This window comes from Otolemur garnettii, unplaced genomic scaffold (assembly GCF_000181295.1).
Source record: "Otolemur garnettii isolate 467f Iridium unplaced genomic scaffold, OtoGar3 scaffold00092, whole genome shotgun sequence".
NCBI lineage: Eukaryota > Metazoa > Chordata > Mammalia > Primates > Galagidae > Otolemur > Otolemur garnettii.
Window position 1 is genome coordinate 1,570,994 of NW_003852487.1, and position 19,825 is coordinate 1,590,818.

The 19,825-nt window shown below is 43.7% G+C and overlaps 1 protein-coding gene across 1 annotated transcript in view; it reads right to left on the minus strand.

The window, feature by feature from the left end:
* Positions 1 to 19,825, minus strand: part of FOXK1 (forkhead box K1) — a 76,099-nt gene that overhangs the window by 55,601 nt on the left and 673 nt on the right. The gene's annotated exons all lie outside the window — the stretch shown is intronic.

A 19,825-nucleotide genomic window follows, 5' to 3' on the forward strand; every position in this document is an offset into this window, starting at 1 on the left:
GAGGTTGCTGTGAGCTGTGATGCCATAGCACTCTACCCAGGGGGACATAGGGAGACTCTGTCGCAAAAAAAAACATTAGCCAGGTATGGTGGCAGGTGCCTATAGTCTCCCAGTTACTCGGGAAGATGAGGCAGGAGGATAACTTGCACCCAGGACTTGGAGGCTGCAGTGAGCTATGATTGTACCACTACACTCTAGCCTAGATGACAGCAAAGCAAGACCCTGTATCTACACAATATACAAATAATAAAAAATAAAAAGGAAACAGATGTGAAGAAAATGTACTGAAATACTATTCTAGTCATCTCTGTAGAGAGTTATAGAGACTTTTCTTCTTTTCATATTTTCCAGTTTTTCTGTAAGCATGGATTATATATATGATAAAATAATAAAAATATAAAGTAAAAAAGTTTGAAATAATAAAGTACATTTAGATATACAGGATAAAAGCTAAAGTGCAATTTTTGGGTTTTCTTTCACAAATGGCTTCTACAAAAAGAATTTTCTCAAAAGAATTTTGACTTTAGGCCAAGCAAGGTGGCTCACTCCTGTAATCCCAGCACTTTGGGAGGCTGAGGCGGGTGGATTGCTTGAACTCAGGAGTTTGAGGCCTGCCTGAAAAAGAGTGAGACCCTATCTCTAAAAATAGCCAGACGTTCAGGCGGGCACCTGTAGTTTTAGCTATCCAGGAGGCTGAAACAAGAAGATTGCTACAGGCCAAGAGTTTGAGGCTGAGTTTGTGGTTGCTGTGAGCTATGATGCCACAGCACTCTACTGAGGGAAACTGAGTGAGACTCTGTCAGGAAAAAAAAAAAAAGAAAGAATTTTGACTTAAAAAAGATTAAATAATGTAGGCTGGTTAGAAAAATCTTTTAATATTTTAAGTTCACGACAAATTTCCTTTTTCTTGAGGTAGAGTCTCTACAGGTGCCTGCCACAATGCCTGGCTATTTTGTTGTTGTTGTTGCAGTTGTCATTGTTCTTTTTAGCAGGCCTGGACCGGGTTTGAACCCACCTGCCTCGGTGTATATGGCCGGTGCCCTACCCACTGAGCTACAGGGACCGCTCACAACAAATTTCTATTAACTCTACAATATTAATAACCTGGAATCCTCTAGGGAAAAAAAGTCATTTTGGATAGATGAGTTCTCCAAAGAGATAATAATCTGTTCTTCAAAAAAATTACTGACTTCTATATTTTACCCAATTTTACAGTTATATTGATTAAAATATGTCAGACCTTCTGTTTCTTAGATGACAGTGAACAAAATAAGATCACTGGCTGGGTGTAGTGGCTCATGTCTATAATCTTAGCCCTTAGGAGGCCAACACGGGAAGATCCTTGAGCTCAAGAGTTCGAGACCAGCTTGAACAATAGCAAAACCTCATCTCTACTAAAAATAGAAAAATTGACTAGGCATTGTGGCAGGCACCTTAGTCCCAGCAACTCGAGAGGCTGAGGCATGAGGATCACTTGAGCCCAGGAGTTTGAGGTCGCTGTGAGATAACTAACGCCCTTGTTCTCTAATGAAATTACTACTTTTAAGGGTAAAAAGGTGAAAGCTACAAGGAATTACAATAAAAACACTGGTGAAAGTATTTATCAAAAAAGAGTAAATATTATGCAAACATGGGCATTGAATTGCCAAATGTGAGAATTATGGCATAATCCCTTAAAGGTCAAGAATATATCAGAGGGTGAGAAGCTTGTGGAATAGAATTAGGGTTTGATATATTTATAGGTGGCCCACAAGTCCCCTGATGACAGATAAAAGCCAATAGAACCGGACAGTTCAGAGAGACCACACCACCCTATGGGCACAGGAATGGGGTCCTGGAGGAGCACCCCACCTGGGTCTTCACACTGAGGCGGCAATGACCATTCACAGGTCACTCACCAATCCTGGCCTCTAGGACCCACACACCACGCAGAAGCTCACCTCTTCCCAGGTGTCCAAATCAATCCTTACAAATAGTGACAGAAATGTTTCCATACATGTCCCACCTTCAAGGAACTTCTACATTAACGAGGCAGGAAGTAGTGGAGGACACTGCCTATCGCAGTGACGAACAGTGTTCAATGACGACAACACTAACTGCTGCAAAGAAACAGAGTCCCCAGACCGGTCCTGAGGAGTGATGGGGGAAGCCCACAGAAAGTGTGGCACCTAGGCAGGGGATAGCCGGTGCAGCCAGTCCCAGGGGAGATGGAAGGGACAGGCACTCAGGGTTCAGGGATCAACTAAAGATTTAGGGGAAGCACTAGGAACACTTGTGGAAGCACAGTCAGACTGGCTGCAGGCAGTTTCTGCAAGCAAAAGATGCAGAAATGGCCTTGGCACAAGGAATCGGAGCCACAGAGACAGAAAGAAGAGGGGCCAGGAGCTACGTTGAGGCTAAGGCATCAAGTGTATAATGGGGACAGAGTTGCAGTTTGAGAAGACAGTTCTGGAGGGGGATGGTGGAGATGTCTGTACAATGTGAGTGAGTTTAGTGCTTCTCTAACTGTTCACTTAAAAAGGGCAAATTTTATGTGTTACTGTATCTTACCACAATTAGAAAAATGAGTTAGGAGGCTTTTCCAACAGCTGGCTTAGGGGTGGTGGGGAAGAAAGGCGAGGGCTCTTAAGTCCTGCCACCATCACTGATGGGGGGGGGCAATCTGGCTTAAAATCTTCCTTTGTTGACCCCACTGGAATTCTTACAATCACTTGAAAGACAAGCTGTCCTGCCCCCAGGTAAGCCCCTCAGCCTCTTCCCTTTCCTGTTCCCTCAGGGCACCTTCAAGAAAGTAGCGGGATCCTGAGAACAGGTCTAAGGGTCCCAACTTGAGGACTGGACAGGCCACCTAGGTGGATGTGGTGGGGAGTGCCCTCAAGGAAGACATAGCCAGCATAAGCTAGGCTGGGGAGAGAACTGGCAGGAGCAGGCCCTGGCCAGTCCCCACCCCATTCTCTATGCAGATATGCCAGGGCCCCCCATCCCCCCATTCTCTGTATTGATGCACCAGGACCCTCCACTCCGCCCACACTCTCTGCCCATGTACCAGGGCTGCTCTCAAGCCACCTCAGTGCCCCCCTTCTGCAAAGCCCAGGGCTCTAGACTTCAACCCCCTCAGGCCTCTCAGAGGCTCCTATCAGTATCCCAGGAGTCATGTCTGTCTGTCTTTCCAGGGCCAAGGGTAGTCCTGGCACACAGCTCTCTCAAGCTAGAGACAAATCCTTTGGATTCTTTTGGGAAGTGCTGGCCAGATTCCAGGTCCGCGGCCATGGCTGAATGGCGGGCACATACTGGCTCCTCCACCGGCTTCAGGAAAAGCACTTTGACTGCTCACAGGTCCTGCACTCAGGCTATCAAGCTTCCTAGGACAGTTGGAAACCCCTGTGTTGTCTGGACCTCAGCATATCAATCCCTGAAATGGGGATGACACTCACAAAGTATCCTATCCAGTAATCCCTCTAGCAAGCGCCACCACAAGCAAAAGTTCCAAGGGTAAGACACTGATTTGAAGCCTGTACCACTAGTTGTCTGAGTACTTTACTCTCAAGTTATTTAATTAAGCAGCAACCAGTTTTCCAAATATAAGAAAACACAGACATACTTTTTCTACCATATTTGGTTTTTCTGTATTTACAGTGAAGGGAGGGAGGATTTAGCCCTCACTGGTACAATGTTATGTGATTACCACATGCTTCTTTTCTCCATCCCCAAATTAAATCATGGCCAGGGCCATCTCTTTAAAGCTGTTAGCAGGCTGAGATTCTCCTTTCATTTACTTTTACACAGTCACAATGTTCTGAAAGATGAAACTGGAAATGCAGCGGTACTAGGTACTGAAGGGACTCTGGCTTGAGAAGAATTTCTATGCTTCAGGCCCAGGCCCCAGTGCCTGGCACTTTCACCCAGGTAATTTGACTTCAACATTAAAGTTTTTAAGGCCAGGTGTAGTGGCTCACGCCTGTAATCCTAGCACTCTGGGAGGCCGAGGCAGGTAGATTGCCTGAGCTCACGAGACCAGCCTGAGCTAGAGTGAGGCCTCGTCTCTAAAAAATAAAATAAAATAAAATAATAATAATAATAAACCAACCAGGCATTGTGGTGGGCACCTATAGTCCTAGCTACTTGGGAGGCTGAGACAAGAAGATCATTTGAGCCCAAGAGTTTGAGGCTGCTGTGAGCTGTAACACCACAGCACTCCACTGGGAGCAACAAAGTAAGACTTTGTCTCCAAAAAAAAAAAAAAAATTAAAGCTTTCAGTTTTGCCATATTAGGTAGAAACAATTCATTTTTTTTTATTGAATGGTAACTATGTACATTAGAAACAATTCTTAATGATGTTCTGTCCCCAACTCTAAAATGAATAAAAAAATCCAGCCAGTCTCCTGGATACCTTCAATTTCATGTGCCTTTCCTTCCCTCCTGCATGGCAAGGTCAGGCTATGCCAGAAGAGTCCTTGAGGGCAAGGACATCAAGACCCTACCCCTGTGCTAGAAAGTCAACAGCCCTGCAGGGTCACTGACCTCACTAAGTCACTCACCCCAACCCCAGCCACCCTCAGAGCCAGTCTGTCACCCAGCCCTTCCCATTTAAAATCCCAAATGCCTGGTCCCAATGTTTGGGCATGGTCTCACATCTCTCCCCGCTAAGTGTAGGGACCTTGACCTGCCCATATTCCAACTCCCTCTGGTCCTCCCCTTCCTTCCTCTGGCCTCAGAGTCACCACTGCTGGGAGGTCTCTCCTTGTCCCTTCTCACTGCCCACTTCTGCTTGTAACTCAGACATCAGCTAAAACAAAACTTCCTCAGAAGGGCCCTCCCTGAAATACTGTAGAGGAGAGCAGCATGTTAGTCCCCTAGCTCAGCATGGCACCAACCCTAGAGTCAGTCTCTCCCTGATGTAGGTAAAAAGCCAGGTCCTCAGGGGCATGAGCTGAAGAGGACTCTGCTGGCTCCATTCAGTTCACTGCAAAGGAGAAGTGAGCTGGAGGTGTAGTCCTTTGGGCAGGGACAAGGGTTGGAGGGCAGGGGGCAATGCTAGACTTGATATCTAACAGGGGCAGCAGTGGGAGTCAGGGTGGCCACTCAAGGAACTGAAAAGGCGGCCATTCTGGCAAGCGCTGAGAGGTACACAGACAGGCAGAGAAGAGAGGCCTGCAAATCCAAGTCCAGGGCCTTGAGGATAGGGTCTCAATCTCAGGGCCCCAAAGAAACAGCTCTAGTCACTCATGTCTGACAGTATCACCTACAAAGTGATCTTTTCAGAGAAGCAGAAAACACAAATACTATAATGGAGACGCCTGCGTGGCACCATCTACATAAATTTTAAAAGCCATACAAGGCTGCACAATGAATTATTTCTACATATCTCTGCATGTGTGTGGAGCGTGGGAAAGGACTAGAGCCAAATTTGGGGGGTGGAGGGCGGCTCTGGAGAAAGGAGAAGACAGGATAAGACACCATAGGAGATCCCAGCTCCCTAAGAGGCCATGCCTCTCTTATTTTAAAAAGGACTTGAAAAAATAGAAATGTGAACACCATCCATTCTTGGAGGTGGTACACAAGTAATTGCTAAAGTATCCTTTGTACTTTTTTTCTTTGAGAAAGAGTCTCATTATGTCACCCTCGGTAGAGGGCTGTGGCATCACGGATCACAGCAACCTCAAACTCATGGGCTGAAGCCAGTTTCTTTCTCTTACCTCTGCCTCCCAAATAGCTGGGACTACAGGTGCCCGCCACAACGCTTGGCTATTTTTTTTGTTGTTGTTGTTGTTGTTGCACTTGTCATTGTTGCCCCAGCTGGCCCAGGCTGGTCCGAACTTGCCAGCTTCGGAGTACGTGGCCAGTGTCCTAACCACTGAGCACGGGTGTCGCCAATCCTTTGTACTTTTCTGTATTTTTTTTCAATCCTTTAAAACATATACAAATTATTTCATCGATTCTGTGCTTCCATCTCCAAAATTCCTTGCCCTCCTTAGAAAACCCGCACACCCCTCAACCCACCCCTAGCTTGTCGTCCAGAGAACTCAAGGGTAGACCTCCCCTAAGTGTTAACCAGTCTTGTATCCTCCAAAGGTTATTCAAACTAACTCAAGGTAAAATCTGAGTTTGTTTTTTCGGATCCCCTGTACTTTGAGCTCCCAATCTCTACAAAAGCAGCTCAGAAAAACATTGGGAAATAAAATGCTATGATTTTGCTCTGATCGTCTAAACTTCAGAGCCCAGAGGGAGCCTGAAGCCTATTCTCCAACCAGTGCAAGATGCTACCTAGGACACTCTTGCCAGGTGACCAGCTGCTCGCACAGGCTGGGGACAGAACACTCAGCAGACCAGAGGGTGGGTCTACCACATTGCCACCGCTCAAAGCACCACACCATCTCCCTTTGCACTGGAACAAACCTGCCTTCTGAATGCCTCAGAGAATGAATACTGTCCCTCACACTCACGACAACAGCAGCAGCGACAACAATAACAAAGGTGCATAAATGCAGGGGTGTTTATTTCTCTACACTAGGCACTGAGGTAGGTGCTTCCAATACATCTCTTGTCTTTCTTGTAATTACCTGTGAAGAAGGTAGTGTACCGCTTCTGTACATGAGGAAACAGGAGCTCTGAGGTTAAGGCCCAAGGGCACCCAGCTAAAGTGAGCAAGCCAGATCTTTAAAAAGCTAAGTTAATATAACCTCTGATCATGTTCTTAGACCAGATTAGTTTTATGTTCAGATCTCTCTTATTTGTTTACTCTTTTTACCAACAATTATTTACAAGGTGCCAACTATGTGCTAAGCATATTGGTATGCACTGGGACTACAGCAGTAAATAAGAACAACCTGGCCCTGCTTCCACAAAACTTAGGGTATACCAGATAGATATGACTATTAACAATGACAACAGCAATCACTGTTGGGGTGTCGTGGGATGCTACCAGCACCCCACCTACCAAAAGGACCTAACCTCAGCCTGCCACCAGGAGGCCTCCTTAAGGAAGTAGTTTTTAGGAAGTCAAAGCTATATTTACTTCGAAATGCCTCAGAAGCATTCCTTTACAAGTTAGAAACAAGAAAAGACCCCATTATGGTGGAATTTACTCAATGTTATTTAGAGATTCTAGCCAATTCAACAAAACAATAAGAAATGAGATATAAAATAGAGGAAGAAAGAGGTGAAACAATCACTATTTGCAGATGAGGTTCATGACCTAGGAAATGCAAGCACATGAACTGAAAAACTGTTACTAGAAACAGTAAATGATATAAAATTAATATTTTATGGGAGAGGGAAGGACAACTGGCAGAAGGCAGGATCTCATCTAATGTACACATTGTGAGGGGGTACAACACGCCTCCTGGGTGAGGAGGGCGTGGACCTTTACCCTGGAAGTAAGAACAATGTAACCTAAAAATCTGTACCCTCATATTAATTTGAAATTTTTTAAAAAAGTATATTTGTCAATATAATAGTTAAATGACCCAAGAGGAAAAAAAATTAATATTTTATGTTTGCACTGAGTCTCAAAAATGATTACAAAAGAAAAAACAGTAACTATTTGGTGGGAGAACCAGATGCCACCTAAACTAAGTCACCAAAACTAACCCATACAGTAAGGACTCCAGTTCCCTGTGGAGCTTGGGAAGGACTCACATTCCTCTCCTGGCACCTTAGCCAAAGATGCTTAACCTGATTCTAATCAAGATACTGTCAAATCAGACAAACCTAAATTGAGACCCATAAAATAACTGGCCTGTTTTCTTTAAAAATGTCAAGGTCAATGAAGGAAAAAAAAACTAAATAAAGAACTATTCCAGATTGAGAAGCTGGGAAAACAAGACAATTGAATACAAGGCTCCATCCTGGGCTGGATCCTGTGCCCGGGAGAAAATGCTGCAAGGGACGTTGTGGGAACAGCTGACAGCACTGGCATATGGGCTGCACATTAGAGAATAGTACAGGATCAGTGTTAGAGTTAAATTTAATAACAGGCTGAGGTATGTGACATACCCTATTCTTAGGAAATACCTCTTGCCGTACTAAGGAAAAAGGGGCACTCAACACGCAGCCCACTCTCAGCAGAGAGAAGAGGCTAAAGCAAACGTGACAGGGCAGAAAAACGAACAAACTGGGGCAGAGGACACAGAGGAGTAACTTGTACTTGCCCTGCAACTTTTTGGAAGCTTGAAATTTTTTCTTAAAAATCAAAACTACAAACAAATTAGTGTTATAAAACTGATGCCGAAGAAAAACACACACCTTCGGCCTACCTTTCCTACATGTAAACACTAACCCTTTGAAAATAGTAAGAACTAAGATTCCCACAACAAATACATACAACAGCTAGAATTAAACGTTACAAAAAACAGGGGCTCTGTATGAAGAAAAACCATTAATATAAAGGTATGATTGAACCTCAGTAAAATGCTCGAACACAGAAGATAAAGACTGTGACCTAGGGAGGGTGGGCACACTGTTCCTGTCAGGGCCATAGAGAAATACCCCACACATGGTGTATTCCAATACAATTTTACTTACATGTAAAGTAGCACAGTGTTACGTAGTGTTAGCACAGTGTGCCTGTAGCACAGTGGTTACGGCGTCAGCCACACACACCAAAGTTGGTGGGTTTGAACCCACTGGGCCAGCTAACCAACAATGACAACTGCAACAAAAAATAGTCAGGCATTGTGGCAGTTACCTGTAGTCTCAGCTACTTGGGAGGCTGAGGCAAGAGAATCACTTAAGCCCATGAATTTGAGGTTGCTGTGAGCTGTGACGCCATGGTACTCTATGGAGGGCCACATAGTGAGTCTTTGTCTCAAAAAATCTTTACTTACAAACACCTGGCAGGGTTTGCCCCACAGGCTGCAGTAATCTACCTTAACCTGAAATGTGGCAGGGGCTGGCTTAGCATACAGCAAACAACTGTCCTCTCTTTCCTAGGCCTGCTGCCCTTCCCTGGAGCAGCCGGGAACTGAGTGGCATGAGTAAGTGAGAACCGCTGCTTCTGGGCCTGGCTTCCCCGGCTCCTGCCTTTCTCCCTCCAGATAGATGCCACTGTAGCCTATGGAGCCATGCCCAGGCTGTGCAGTCTCTCAATGGTGCCAGCCTGGGTCCCTGAGTCACCCCTTGCAGAAAATGCTTTCTGCTCACCAATCAGAAACTTTTGGACTTTCTATGAGAAAGATTTTGGAGCAATCTATTGAAAGAGCTAGCAGGTACAAAAGATTACGTCTGGCTCGGCGCCTATAGCTCAACCGGCTAAGGCGCCAGCCACGTACACCTAAGGTGGCAGGTTCGAATCCCCAGCCTGGACCCGCCAAACAACAATGACGGCTGCAACCAAAAAATAGCCGGGCGTTGTGGCGGGCGCCTGTGGTCCCAGCTACTTGGGAGGCAGAGGCAGGAGACTCGCTTGAGCCCAGGAGTTGGAGGTTGCTGTGAGCTGTAATGCCATGGCACTCTGCCCAGGGGGACAGCTTGAGGCTCCGTCTCAAAAAAAAAAAAAAAAAAAAAAAAAAGATTATGTCTGTTAAATGTTCCCTAGCACTGGGAAAGGCACCAAGAACGTGGTACCTTACCTAAGAACCTGCCCCTGGCCTCGTGGTACTTGCAGCTTCAAGGGGAAACAGGCAGTACCCAGGATTTGCACCAATGTATAAATGACCCACCGTGGCAGGTCCCCTGAGCTCAAGGTACGGCTATAACAAGGGCTCATTAAACCAGGGCACCTACTACAACTACATGATGTGTAGATGATAAACACACACTTCACACATATCTGATTATAAAGGAATTTTAAAGTTTGCAGTTTATGAACAAAATATATGAGCTGGGCTCACATGCAAACCATCAATAACCAATATGCATGGTAAATCCAGACTAGAGAGGGCCACCAGGATTTCTTTTTCCTCCTAAACCAGTGAACTTGTCTCTCCTTTTTATTATCCCTAGGAATCACCTCTCATACAATTTACTTTTTTCCTCTGGCTTCAAAAGGTAGGTAATAAAGGAGAAATGGAAGCCTTCTACTCTAACCTACCATCAGTAGTCAAGAGTTATCAGCCTATTCAGCAACAAGACACTTCACAAATAGCCTTTAACACAGAGTCTGGCTGGCAGGTCCTTGCCTCCTAGTACCCTGTAGCTGCAGCCAACTTTGGTGGGTCTGCCCAAATCCCACAGCCCAGCCCAGACTTTCCTGAGCTTTTTTAGCTTGAAACACACAGCCTACCTGTGCCTCAGAGCTAAATGCAGTAAGCTGAGGCAGGGCCACACCTGGCAGCCTGAAGACCTGTAGATCTGTAACTTCTTTAAGGACACCAGTGAGCAAAGGCACATGTGGTTATTTCACTTTAACTTAAAAACTAAAAATGAATTAAAAATGTAGGCCCTTTAGCTATCTTAGCCACATTTCAAATGCTCAAGAGCCACACACAACCAGTGACGAACACGGTGGACAGTGTAAATATACAGTATTTTTTACCACTGCAGAAAGTTCTAGACTCTCCTTGGCACCCAGGTTAGCCAATCAAAGGGTAGGCAGGCCCAGGTCCTCTTGTACTACAATGTACATAGGAAAAAAAAAAACAACTGTAAAAGAAGCTAAATATTTAATAGTATCTTCTTGCACTTTAGGAGCCAAATTAGGGCTATAAATGTTCCTTTGTTAATAAGGAATCCTACTGGGGGCGGCGCCTGTGGCTCAGTAGGTAGGGCACTGGGGCCATATACCGAGGGTGGTGGGTTGGAATCTGGCCCTGGCCAGCTAAAATAGCAGTGACAATTGTAACAAAAAAATAGCCAGGCATTGTAGCAGGCACCTGGAGTCCCAGCTACTAGGGAGGCTGAGGCAAGAGAATTGCCTAAACCCAAGAGTTGGAGGTTGCTGTGAGCTCTGATGTCACAGCACTCTACCAAGGGCAACAAAGTAACAGTCTGTCTCAAAAAATAAATGAACAAATAAAATAAGGAATCCAACCAACAGGAGCCAGATATTCTTAAGGGAAAGATGTTTTCATGGAGCTGTGATGAGTCACTGTTCCCAGCTACAAGGATATACCAGCCAAACAGGCGATGGTTCCATCTCAAGAGTAACGTGGGGAGCACAGATTTGACTTTGCAGTTTTCCTTTTCCTACAACTTGCTTCGTTGTCAGCTTTCATTGTAACATTCTTTCAAAGTTAACTCCAAACAGTTACTAAGTTCCTAAGTTATTTTTCACTGACCACATTCCTGCCACAGCTTTTTGGTAACATGGAGGAGGCTCCCTCACTACATCAGTGAGCTGTATCCAAGTCATATGGCAGGAGGCTATATTTCAGGGAAAGTTTCTATAGACAACTAATCCTACCGCATTCTGTGCATTTGTCTGAGCGTGGATCCCTCCCAGCTCCTCGGTCTTGGGTATAAACTGGCTTCTGCCTGACATCCCTTCTGTGGCTCCCAACATGACTGACTCCTATGGATCAGCCACCAAATAAGACTAGCACAGGCCATGTAACAGGGAAAACAGGCACAAAATTTCAACTTAAGCTAAGAAATTATTTTTTGAATTCTATATGCTGCCAACAACAACAAAAAAACCTCCCAAACCCCAGAATTTATCTGAGCGAGAGAGGGAGATATGGAGGGAGGGAGAGGAAAGGAAAGAGAGAGAGAGATAGAGACCAATGTAAGCCTGTGGGAGGGGCCAGAGGAGCACATTTATCACTAATCCCATCCAGTTGGACAAATACTAAGGACACTTCATCTCTGTGATACAAACCACAAACCAGCAAAGCTCTTTCAGAACAGACAGAAGATCAGCTTTATCCCCTGTGTGATACTGATACACTGAGAAGAAAGAGACAGAAATCTCCTCCAGGGGTTCCTAACAGACTAGGGAGGGAGAAAATGAATTTTTATGGTTATTAAGAGCGGCACAGTTTTTCAAGGGTGTGCTTAGAAAAGCCTCAAGAAAGGCCTGGCTCGCACAGGTAACTGCAGCACTCGGGGAGGCTGAGGCTAGAGGATCACTTAAGCTCAGGAGTTAGAGACCAGCCTGAGCAAGGGCCAGACCCTGTCTCTACTAAAAATAGAGAAACTAAAAAATTAAAAATAAAAAAATAAAATTTAATTAGAAAAAGAAAAACTAGCCTGGCATTGTGGTGGGTGCCTGTAGTCTCAGCTATTCAGAAGGCTGAGGCAAGAGGATCACTTGAGACCATGAGTTCGAGGTTGCTGTGGGCTATGATGAGGTGGCACTCTACCCAGGGGGACAGAGCGAGACTCTGACTCCAAAAAAAAAAAAAAAAAAAAGCCTTATGAAAAAGCCCACACAACGAATGTTCCTATAAAAACACCTTCTGTCACAGATACTGCCAAGGATTCACACCCAGGGCACTGTGGTCCTATGCTGCCTCCTAGGCACTCCACCATCCTCCAGGGGGGCTCATGCCTGTGGTAGGGGGTGTGTGTGTGGGGGGGGTGCCACTGAAGGCAGCTTCAGGGCCACAGCACACTCAGGCGCTACCTGGTCACGAGTTAACAGCAGCGACTGACAAGATGGACAGTGCCCTGGAAAGAATCAAGGAGTGATGCACATAAGAAATGCTAAATTTAGCTAAATTCTGTCTCAAGATGCTAATAAGGCCAATGACTAAATTACATAACTTTTTGTAGCTATAAAAATTCACTTTTGTTGTGAACCTAAACTGTTCTAAAAAAGGTTTATTTAAAAAAGTGCTGTGTCACTCAAGTTTTAAAATAGAGTAAAAATTAAGTGACATCAAAAAGCCTATTCCTATAAAAGATTTCTATTTTTTAAAAACATGATTTATTGGGCTCAAGGGGATCAAGTTTAACTACCAACTGAACATAAGGATAAAACAGACGTGTTTTAAGTAATAAGATGTATCATTAGAAGATCTGCATAACTTGATCAATATTTTTCACAATGGCCAATGTATAACGTTACTAACTCATGCACAGGGTAAAAGATTCATGCAAAATGCAAGATAGCAATGGATTTTAATGTACAGAATATCAGTCCATGGAGTTTCAGATTCCACATCACACCTTTAAGAAACTACCAATTGTCAAGTTTAGGTGAGGTATAAAAGAACATTCACAAATATCTGAAAACACTACTAAAAACCTCCTCCCTCTCCCACCTGCAAACCTGTGGAAGGCTGGGCTTTCTCCACATCAGCCTAAACAGCGTAACACAAGAGACCAAATGTAGCAGCTAGGAGACTTCAACTGTCTTCTACTAAGCCAGATGCTACAGAGTTTTACAAAACAAAACAAAACAAATCTCATTCTAAATTATTTTGCTGTTTTGGGAAGTATGAGGGTTTTCTTTTTTTCAGAAAAAAATAGTTTATTTTTGAAATAGGTTTATTATTTCTGAGATTAACAAATATATACATTTAAATGTTTCAGTTTTAATTTCTGATATGGTAAATGTCAACAGATACATTCCACAAAAACAAAACAAAACAAACAAAAACAAAAAAACAAAGCTTTTTGGGGTCCCCAGCAATGTGTAAGAGTATAAAAGAGTCTTGAGCCCCCAAAATCTGAGAATTGCTATTACAGGCAAAGGGTGTTCACAGGCAATTCTGCCCCAAAGAGAATCACATTCTAAGACACTTAGGGTAGCAAGTTAGTGGACGAGCCTGGGGAACCCTGGGGTCTCTGGTAAGAGGCACTGCCCCACTGCATGGGTATTAGGAAGCCATTGAGGATTCTGGACCAGGGCAGCAACTTCATCAGCGCTCACCTGTGCAGTATCAGGGAAGAAGGAGAGAGCTGCATGGAAATAAATGGAAGCTGGTTCACAACTTTATGGGCAAGGTTAAACAAGTCACAGATGATTGGGAGCAAATAAGGTCCTTCTTAATCAAATCATGTACAAAACCCTCATCTACACTCTATATATAGTCTATCAATCAGCTTTGTCTACCTATCTGAAATTGTTCTTAGGAGAGAGAAGCCACACATTTGCAAGCAATTCACAACTTAATGATGGCACTGCTGCGTCCAAGTAAAGCAAAACACACCTCCACTCATCCCCTCTGTGTCCAAGGAACTTGTGTATTGTCAGTAATTCAAAAATGGGGCGAATGAGGTGGGTTCTGGTCCTGCTTCCTCAGACACTATGCAACACACAGCATGTCTTCTTGGTTTCCCTTTATAAATTCAACAACTATGTTCACACACACATTCCATTTTTCATTCTTTTTAATTATCCAGCAACATTTTACAAAGAAACTAAAAACTCATGAAAAGTAACAGTAGCAATGAAAATTAACTGCAAGCTCTCCTAACAAGTCACAATACAAGGGCCTATTTCCAGGAAATCAAAGTAAAAGTATTTTATATAATCTACTCATTTTAATATGAAAAACTTTAAATGTAGGGTAATTATGGAAATGAGGCATTGCTGCAATTTGAGTTGTCATTAATTTACCAAGTTTATCCTCTGACATTCACAAGATGCAGAAACAGCAAATAGTAAATTACTGTATCTCCAAATCGAATGCTTTAGTCTCCTTTCAGCACATTAATTTGAAACATAGCTGTGTCTGTTTCAAAAGTATTAAACATGAACACCATTAAGATTCTACATGATAACACTTTTTGCACTTACCAGCCCTATTGCTCTATCAATATGACAAAGGCTTTCATACATCTATTATAAATTCAATTCATAATACTACACGATAAATAATATCTCTCTCACAGATTTTAAAAATTCTATATAAATTTTCTTATATGGCTAATCAGCCCCCAAACTTCATGAACTAGAGAAGAGAAAGTGGATTATATTTTTAACACAGACTGAACGTGCTAGCTCTCAACTTGCTACACTCCCACATTTTTTAAGTTTTTAACCAGATGATTGTCTCACTTAAAACAAATACATACATACGTGATACACAATAACTGCCAATGAGCAAGAAATCAGAATAATGGCTTTATTTAGAGAAGATGCCACAGTTTGAATCTTGACCATAATATCAAGATACAACAACTGAAACTAAAGTTTCATCTTCTTTCACTAGGCCACTACCCCCACCAACCTCCCAGCCTCACTCCACAGCAGTTACCCTTCTCCTAGGGCCACCCTGTTCAGGTCTCAGAGTCAGGCCTGGGGACTATCTTGGTTCCTAAACCCTCTCTGACCACAGCTCTCCCTCCTGCTTACCTCTCACACTGCAGGCTGGTCTCTCCATGTGGAGAAGAGAACCAGCAGGACCCGAGCACTCACACCTTCCAGCTTTGGCCACTGGAAAGAGACGGATCTGACACCCTCCCCTGTCCCAAGTGCAAAACCAAGCTGATCACAGAAGCCCACTCCTGCATCAATCAATTAAGACCTGGCACTGGTCACTTAAGGGCCCAGCAGCTCTGCTGGGACTGGGGAAGGGGAGTGAAGGGGGAAAGTCCACAAGAGGAAAGGAACACTGTGACTGTCCTCCAGATGCTGGGTAGTGGGGCATTCAACCCTAACTTGCTGTCCTCAGTAAGCATAGCACATTTCTCAACTAATTCCAAAATAGTATCAATCTGATAACTTGTATGATAGTTAAAAACAGATTTGATATTCTTCAAGTGACCCACTGGAAACAGCAATGAGAAACTACGTTCTGTGTTTCTATAGGGCCTAAGACATTTATGTTGTAGTAAATGCTTTGGTGGTTATAACCGATTACTTTAACTCATGGCACATGTGTAGACGCTGTGATCCATAACATCTGTCATTCACAATGTACCACTCAGCCCGTGGAGCACTCACTACAGACAAGTGCCTGACACTGGCAGTCAAGGTTAACTATAAAGAGTACAGGTGATAAACAAATTAGGGGATCTAGGCAATGACCATCAAAAGCTGCTGCAGTTACGAAAGGGGAGACATTCCTGCATGTTGCCTCCTGAGAGATACGTGATGAACTGATGAACGCTATGAGGCAGTTTTGAACAACAGCAACAATGAAAATTTATCAAATCTGAGTCTGATCCAATTCCTGGGTCTAAGAACTGATTCACCAGAAGGACAGGGAAGACCAAGTAGCTAATGGATGCTGCTGGAATCCAATCTGTAAAAACAGGTATGGGAAACTACACAGGACAAATGACCCCCTGAGAAAAAAAGAGGGCCAGAGGGAGCCTAGATAAAAAGGGATTAATTGTAGCACTCTGGCGGGCCAAGGCAGGTGGATCACCTGAGCTCTCCTGAGGTGAGAGTGAGACCTCATCCTCTCCAGCCTGAGCAAGAGTGAGACCCCATCTCTACTAAAAATAGAAAAACTGAGGCAGGAGGATCTCTTGAGCCCAAGAGCTTGAGGTTGCTATGAGCGATAATGCCATGGAACTCTACCCAGAGTGATAGAATGAGACTCTGTCTCTAAAGAAAAAAGGAAAGAAAAGAAAGCAAGAAAGAAGAAGAAAGAGACACATCTAGACCTCACTCAGATCCTGACTCAAATAAATATACAGCAAGGAAAAGAAAAAGAAAGAAATCATGAAGGCAGGAAGGGAAACTGAGCACTGATTGCACATGTGACAACAGTAAGAAGTTATCATTCACCACTTAGGTGTGATAATGACATTGTGGTTACAGTTTTTAAAAAAGAATTCTTGTCTTCTAGAGATATATTGAAATATAGACAGAATGAGGTGACCCTGGGGAGTGGGGGGAGAGAAGAGGGGTGAAGGTCAAACAAGCCTGGCCTCAGATGACAACTGCTGTCACTGGATGACAGGTATGTGTCTGTTTATGTTTGAAATTTTCCATAATAAAAAGTCTAAAAACAAAATAAGTAACCATGCTCTCACTGCAGAAAATTTAGAAAACACACACAATAAAAAAATGGGGAAAAAAAGGCACCCATATAAACCTTACCACTCAAAGCTACCACAAACAAGTTTTGCTCTCATTCTAAGTGTTCAAGTATTCATTTTTACTATAAGCATATTGGGGAGAAAAGGTTACAGAAAAAGAGAGAAGAGCAAATGAGGGGTATGTATAGGTCTTTAAATTCAGGAGTTAAACAACTTTTTGTTGTTGTCGTTGTTTTCCCCCAAGACAGTCTCACTATGTCGCCCTCTATAGAGTACAGTAGCATCACAGCTCACAGCAACCTCAAACTCTCAGGCTCAAGCGATTGTCTTGCCTTAGCCTCTCTAGTAGGGAGGACTACAGGCACCCACCACAAAGCCTGGCTATTTTTTTGTTGTTGCAGTTGTCATTGTTGCTTATTTGGCCTAGGTGGGGTTCGAACCTGCCAGCCTCAGTGTATATGGCTGGCACCCTTCCCACTGAGTTACAGGTACTGCCCAGCTTTTTGAATTTTGAATTGGATAATTTATATGCGCGCGCGCGCACACACACACACACACACACACACACATAACCAAAGATGGCTGTCTTTCCCTCCACAAATTTCCCTCCATACTGCCCTGACTGTCCATTTTAGGAAACCAGTCTAAATGAATGACATTGTTTTTTTCTTATGAAAGTTGAAAATTCATTTAGCCATTAATTTGTTCATTCAACAGACATAACTCAGTTGTTTCGCACCTACTGCCAGGCAGTTCTGGCACTGAGTCTCTGGTTAAGGATAATAAATTCTCAGCCCCAGCTTCAGAGAGTTCAGGGTCTAGAAGAAAGGCTACACTGTGGCCCATGAAGTTCCATCAAGTTAACACAAGGCAAATCTGGATCAGAATCAGTGCACACTCCCCTCCACTTGGCAGCTCCATGTAATTCCCACCCCTGGGTCAGACACCCAATCACAGCAAGACTGGTTCTAAGTTGGGTCACAAGTCATTTTGTTCTTGTCAATAATTAAAAATACTGAAGATCTGGAAAGCTGTACTTCTAGTAACTAATGGGAGTAAGTTCTAATCGCCCTCTTGAGTGGGAGGTATATAATGGAGTTCGTGGTGTGTGCAAATATCACCAAAGTAGCTGTTACCTGTCCTAAGAGGTGGCAAAGAAAGCAGATTTGGGAAACAGTGTAGGCACCAATATAATGCAACACCCTCCACTGAAGTCAACAAAACTCCAGGATGAGAACTTGAGCTTATGGTAAAGAAATTCATAATTTCAAATATTAATGACAATATTGAGCACCAAAATCTGAGAGAAAATAGATACAATAATTACTGACATTCTTTTAATGTTATACAGTAGTGAATTTCCCATTTCTGGGTGAGAAAAATGTACGCATTTAATCTCATTGTTCTTAATTCATTAACATTTCTCTAGTACTTTCAATGTAATAGGTCTCAGAACCTTGACCTAACTCTAAAAAAGAAGTTTACAACAGACCGTTCTGCACCTATGATTACTTAGGTTTACATTTTCTAAAATAAAAAAGAATGTGCAACCACTCAAACTGCTAAACTTTTCTGACAGGCTTCAAAGGCTTTCAGAAGCAAACAGCTTCTCTCTAGGAGGTTTGACAAGGGTACCCCACTTAATGTTTTTCCTTCAGCACATTTGCTCTGCTCTTGTAAATTTTGCATCACTGCCTATATGGGTATTGCTCGAAAGCGCAGGCAAAGTCAAATAAGGGCAGACGGGCACAGTGGGGCAAGTACTGCACGCACATCTAAGGTAAAACATTAGCCTGACAGCTCCCAGGATGCTGGGTAATTCGCCCACTAAGAATGCAAGCTCCTTGGAGTATAAATGTGTGAGGCACCGTGTACACCAGTAACATCTCATAAATAATAGACCTGGTACTTGCATATGCTGTTCAATCTGAAAACTAGGTGAGTCGAAATTTTTTTCCCTGTGAGTTAGGGAAAATACTAGTATGAAAGCCTCCTTTAAGATCCATTAAGATGAGTCCTAGTAAGGAATGTGTCCCTTCAATGGCTGGGATAGAAAGCCCTGCAAACATTTTTAATTCAAGCACTTAAAGAACCCAGACTGTGTAAAGGTGCACTAGTAGAGCAGACCTCTAAGGGGTCAAGCTGGGGGAGGCATCTACCTGTCATTTTCTCACCAGGAAATGCACTTAATATCCTTGAAAGGAGAGAATGTTTAGGTTATAGAAGAGACAGAACAGAAAAATAACTGAGACACAGAATAATGCTGTCATTTGCCAAGTCCTGATTTCACCGAAATCCACACCTTTCACTTTGGAAAATGAAGGTTTGCTTTCCCTCTCACACCCTACATGGGACTGACTCATTGTTGACGTTGCATTTAAAACTTATTCAATATATTTATAAGCAAACATCACAAGATCCCACAGAAACAGAACTTTGGGCCCTGGGAATTACCCCAGCAAAAATTCCCTGGATGTAAGGCATTTATAAAAGAGAGAGTAATTAGACAGTCAAAGACAACTCTCGAACATGAACCACAGTGAAGTAATATAAACACTAGTGAGGAGTTAGACGCAATTACTACATAGAAAAAGAAAGTGCTTACTGAGGAAATGAGTAATTAACTAGGCTTTCTCCTGATCAACAGATCTTAAGATCCAGGACCTCTGGGGGCAGAGCAGAGGGTGGGGAATGGAGTGTGGCGCCCAAAGGAGGGGACAAGAGAGGGAGCAGCAGTCTAGACCCCTCTGGCCAGGAGTGCCGCTGTGCTCTGAAGCGCCCCACCCAGCTCAGGGTCCCATGGCCCCACGCAAGCATCTCACAAAGCTACCCCCACGTTCCCCATCGCGTTTGCGAGGTATACTGAGGCAGGGTGCATCCCGTCCCTGCCCCTCCCTGCCAAGCCTCTGCCCCTTCAGACCCAAGCAACTGTCGGGGCTCGATACCAGGCCTCGGGCCTTTGCGCGAGGAAGGAGAGGTGGCGGATACTGCAGCCCCCCGGGACAC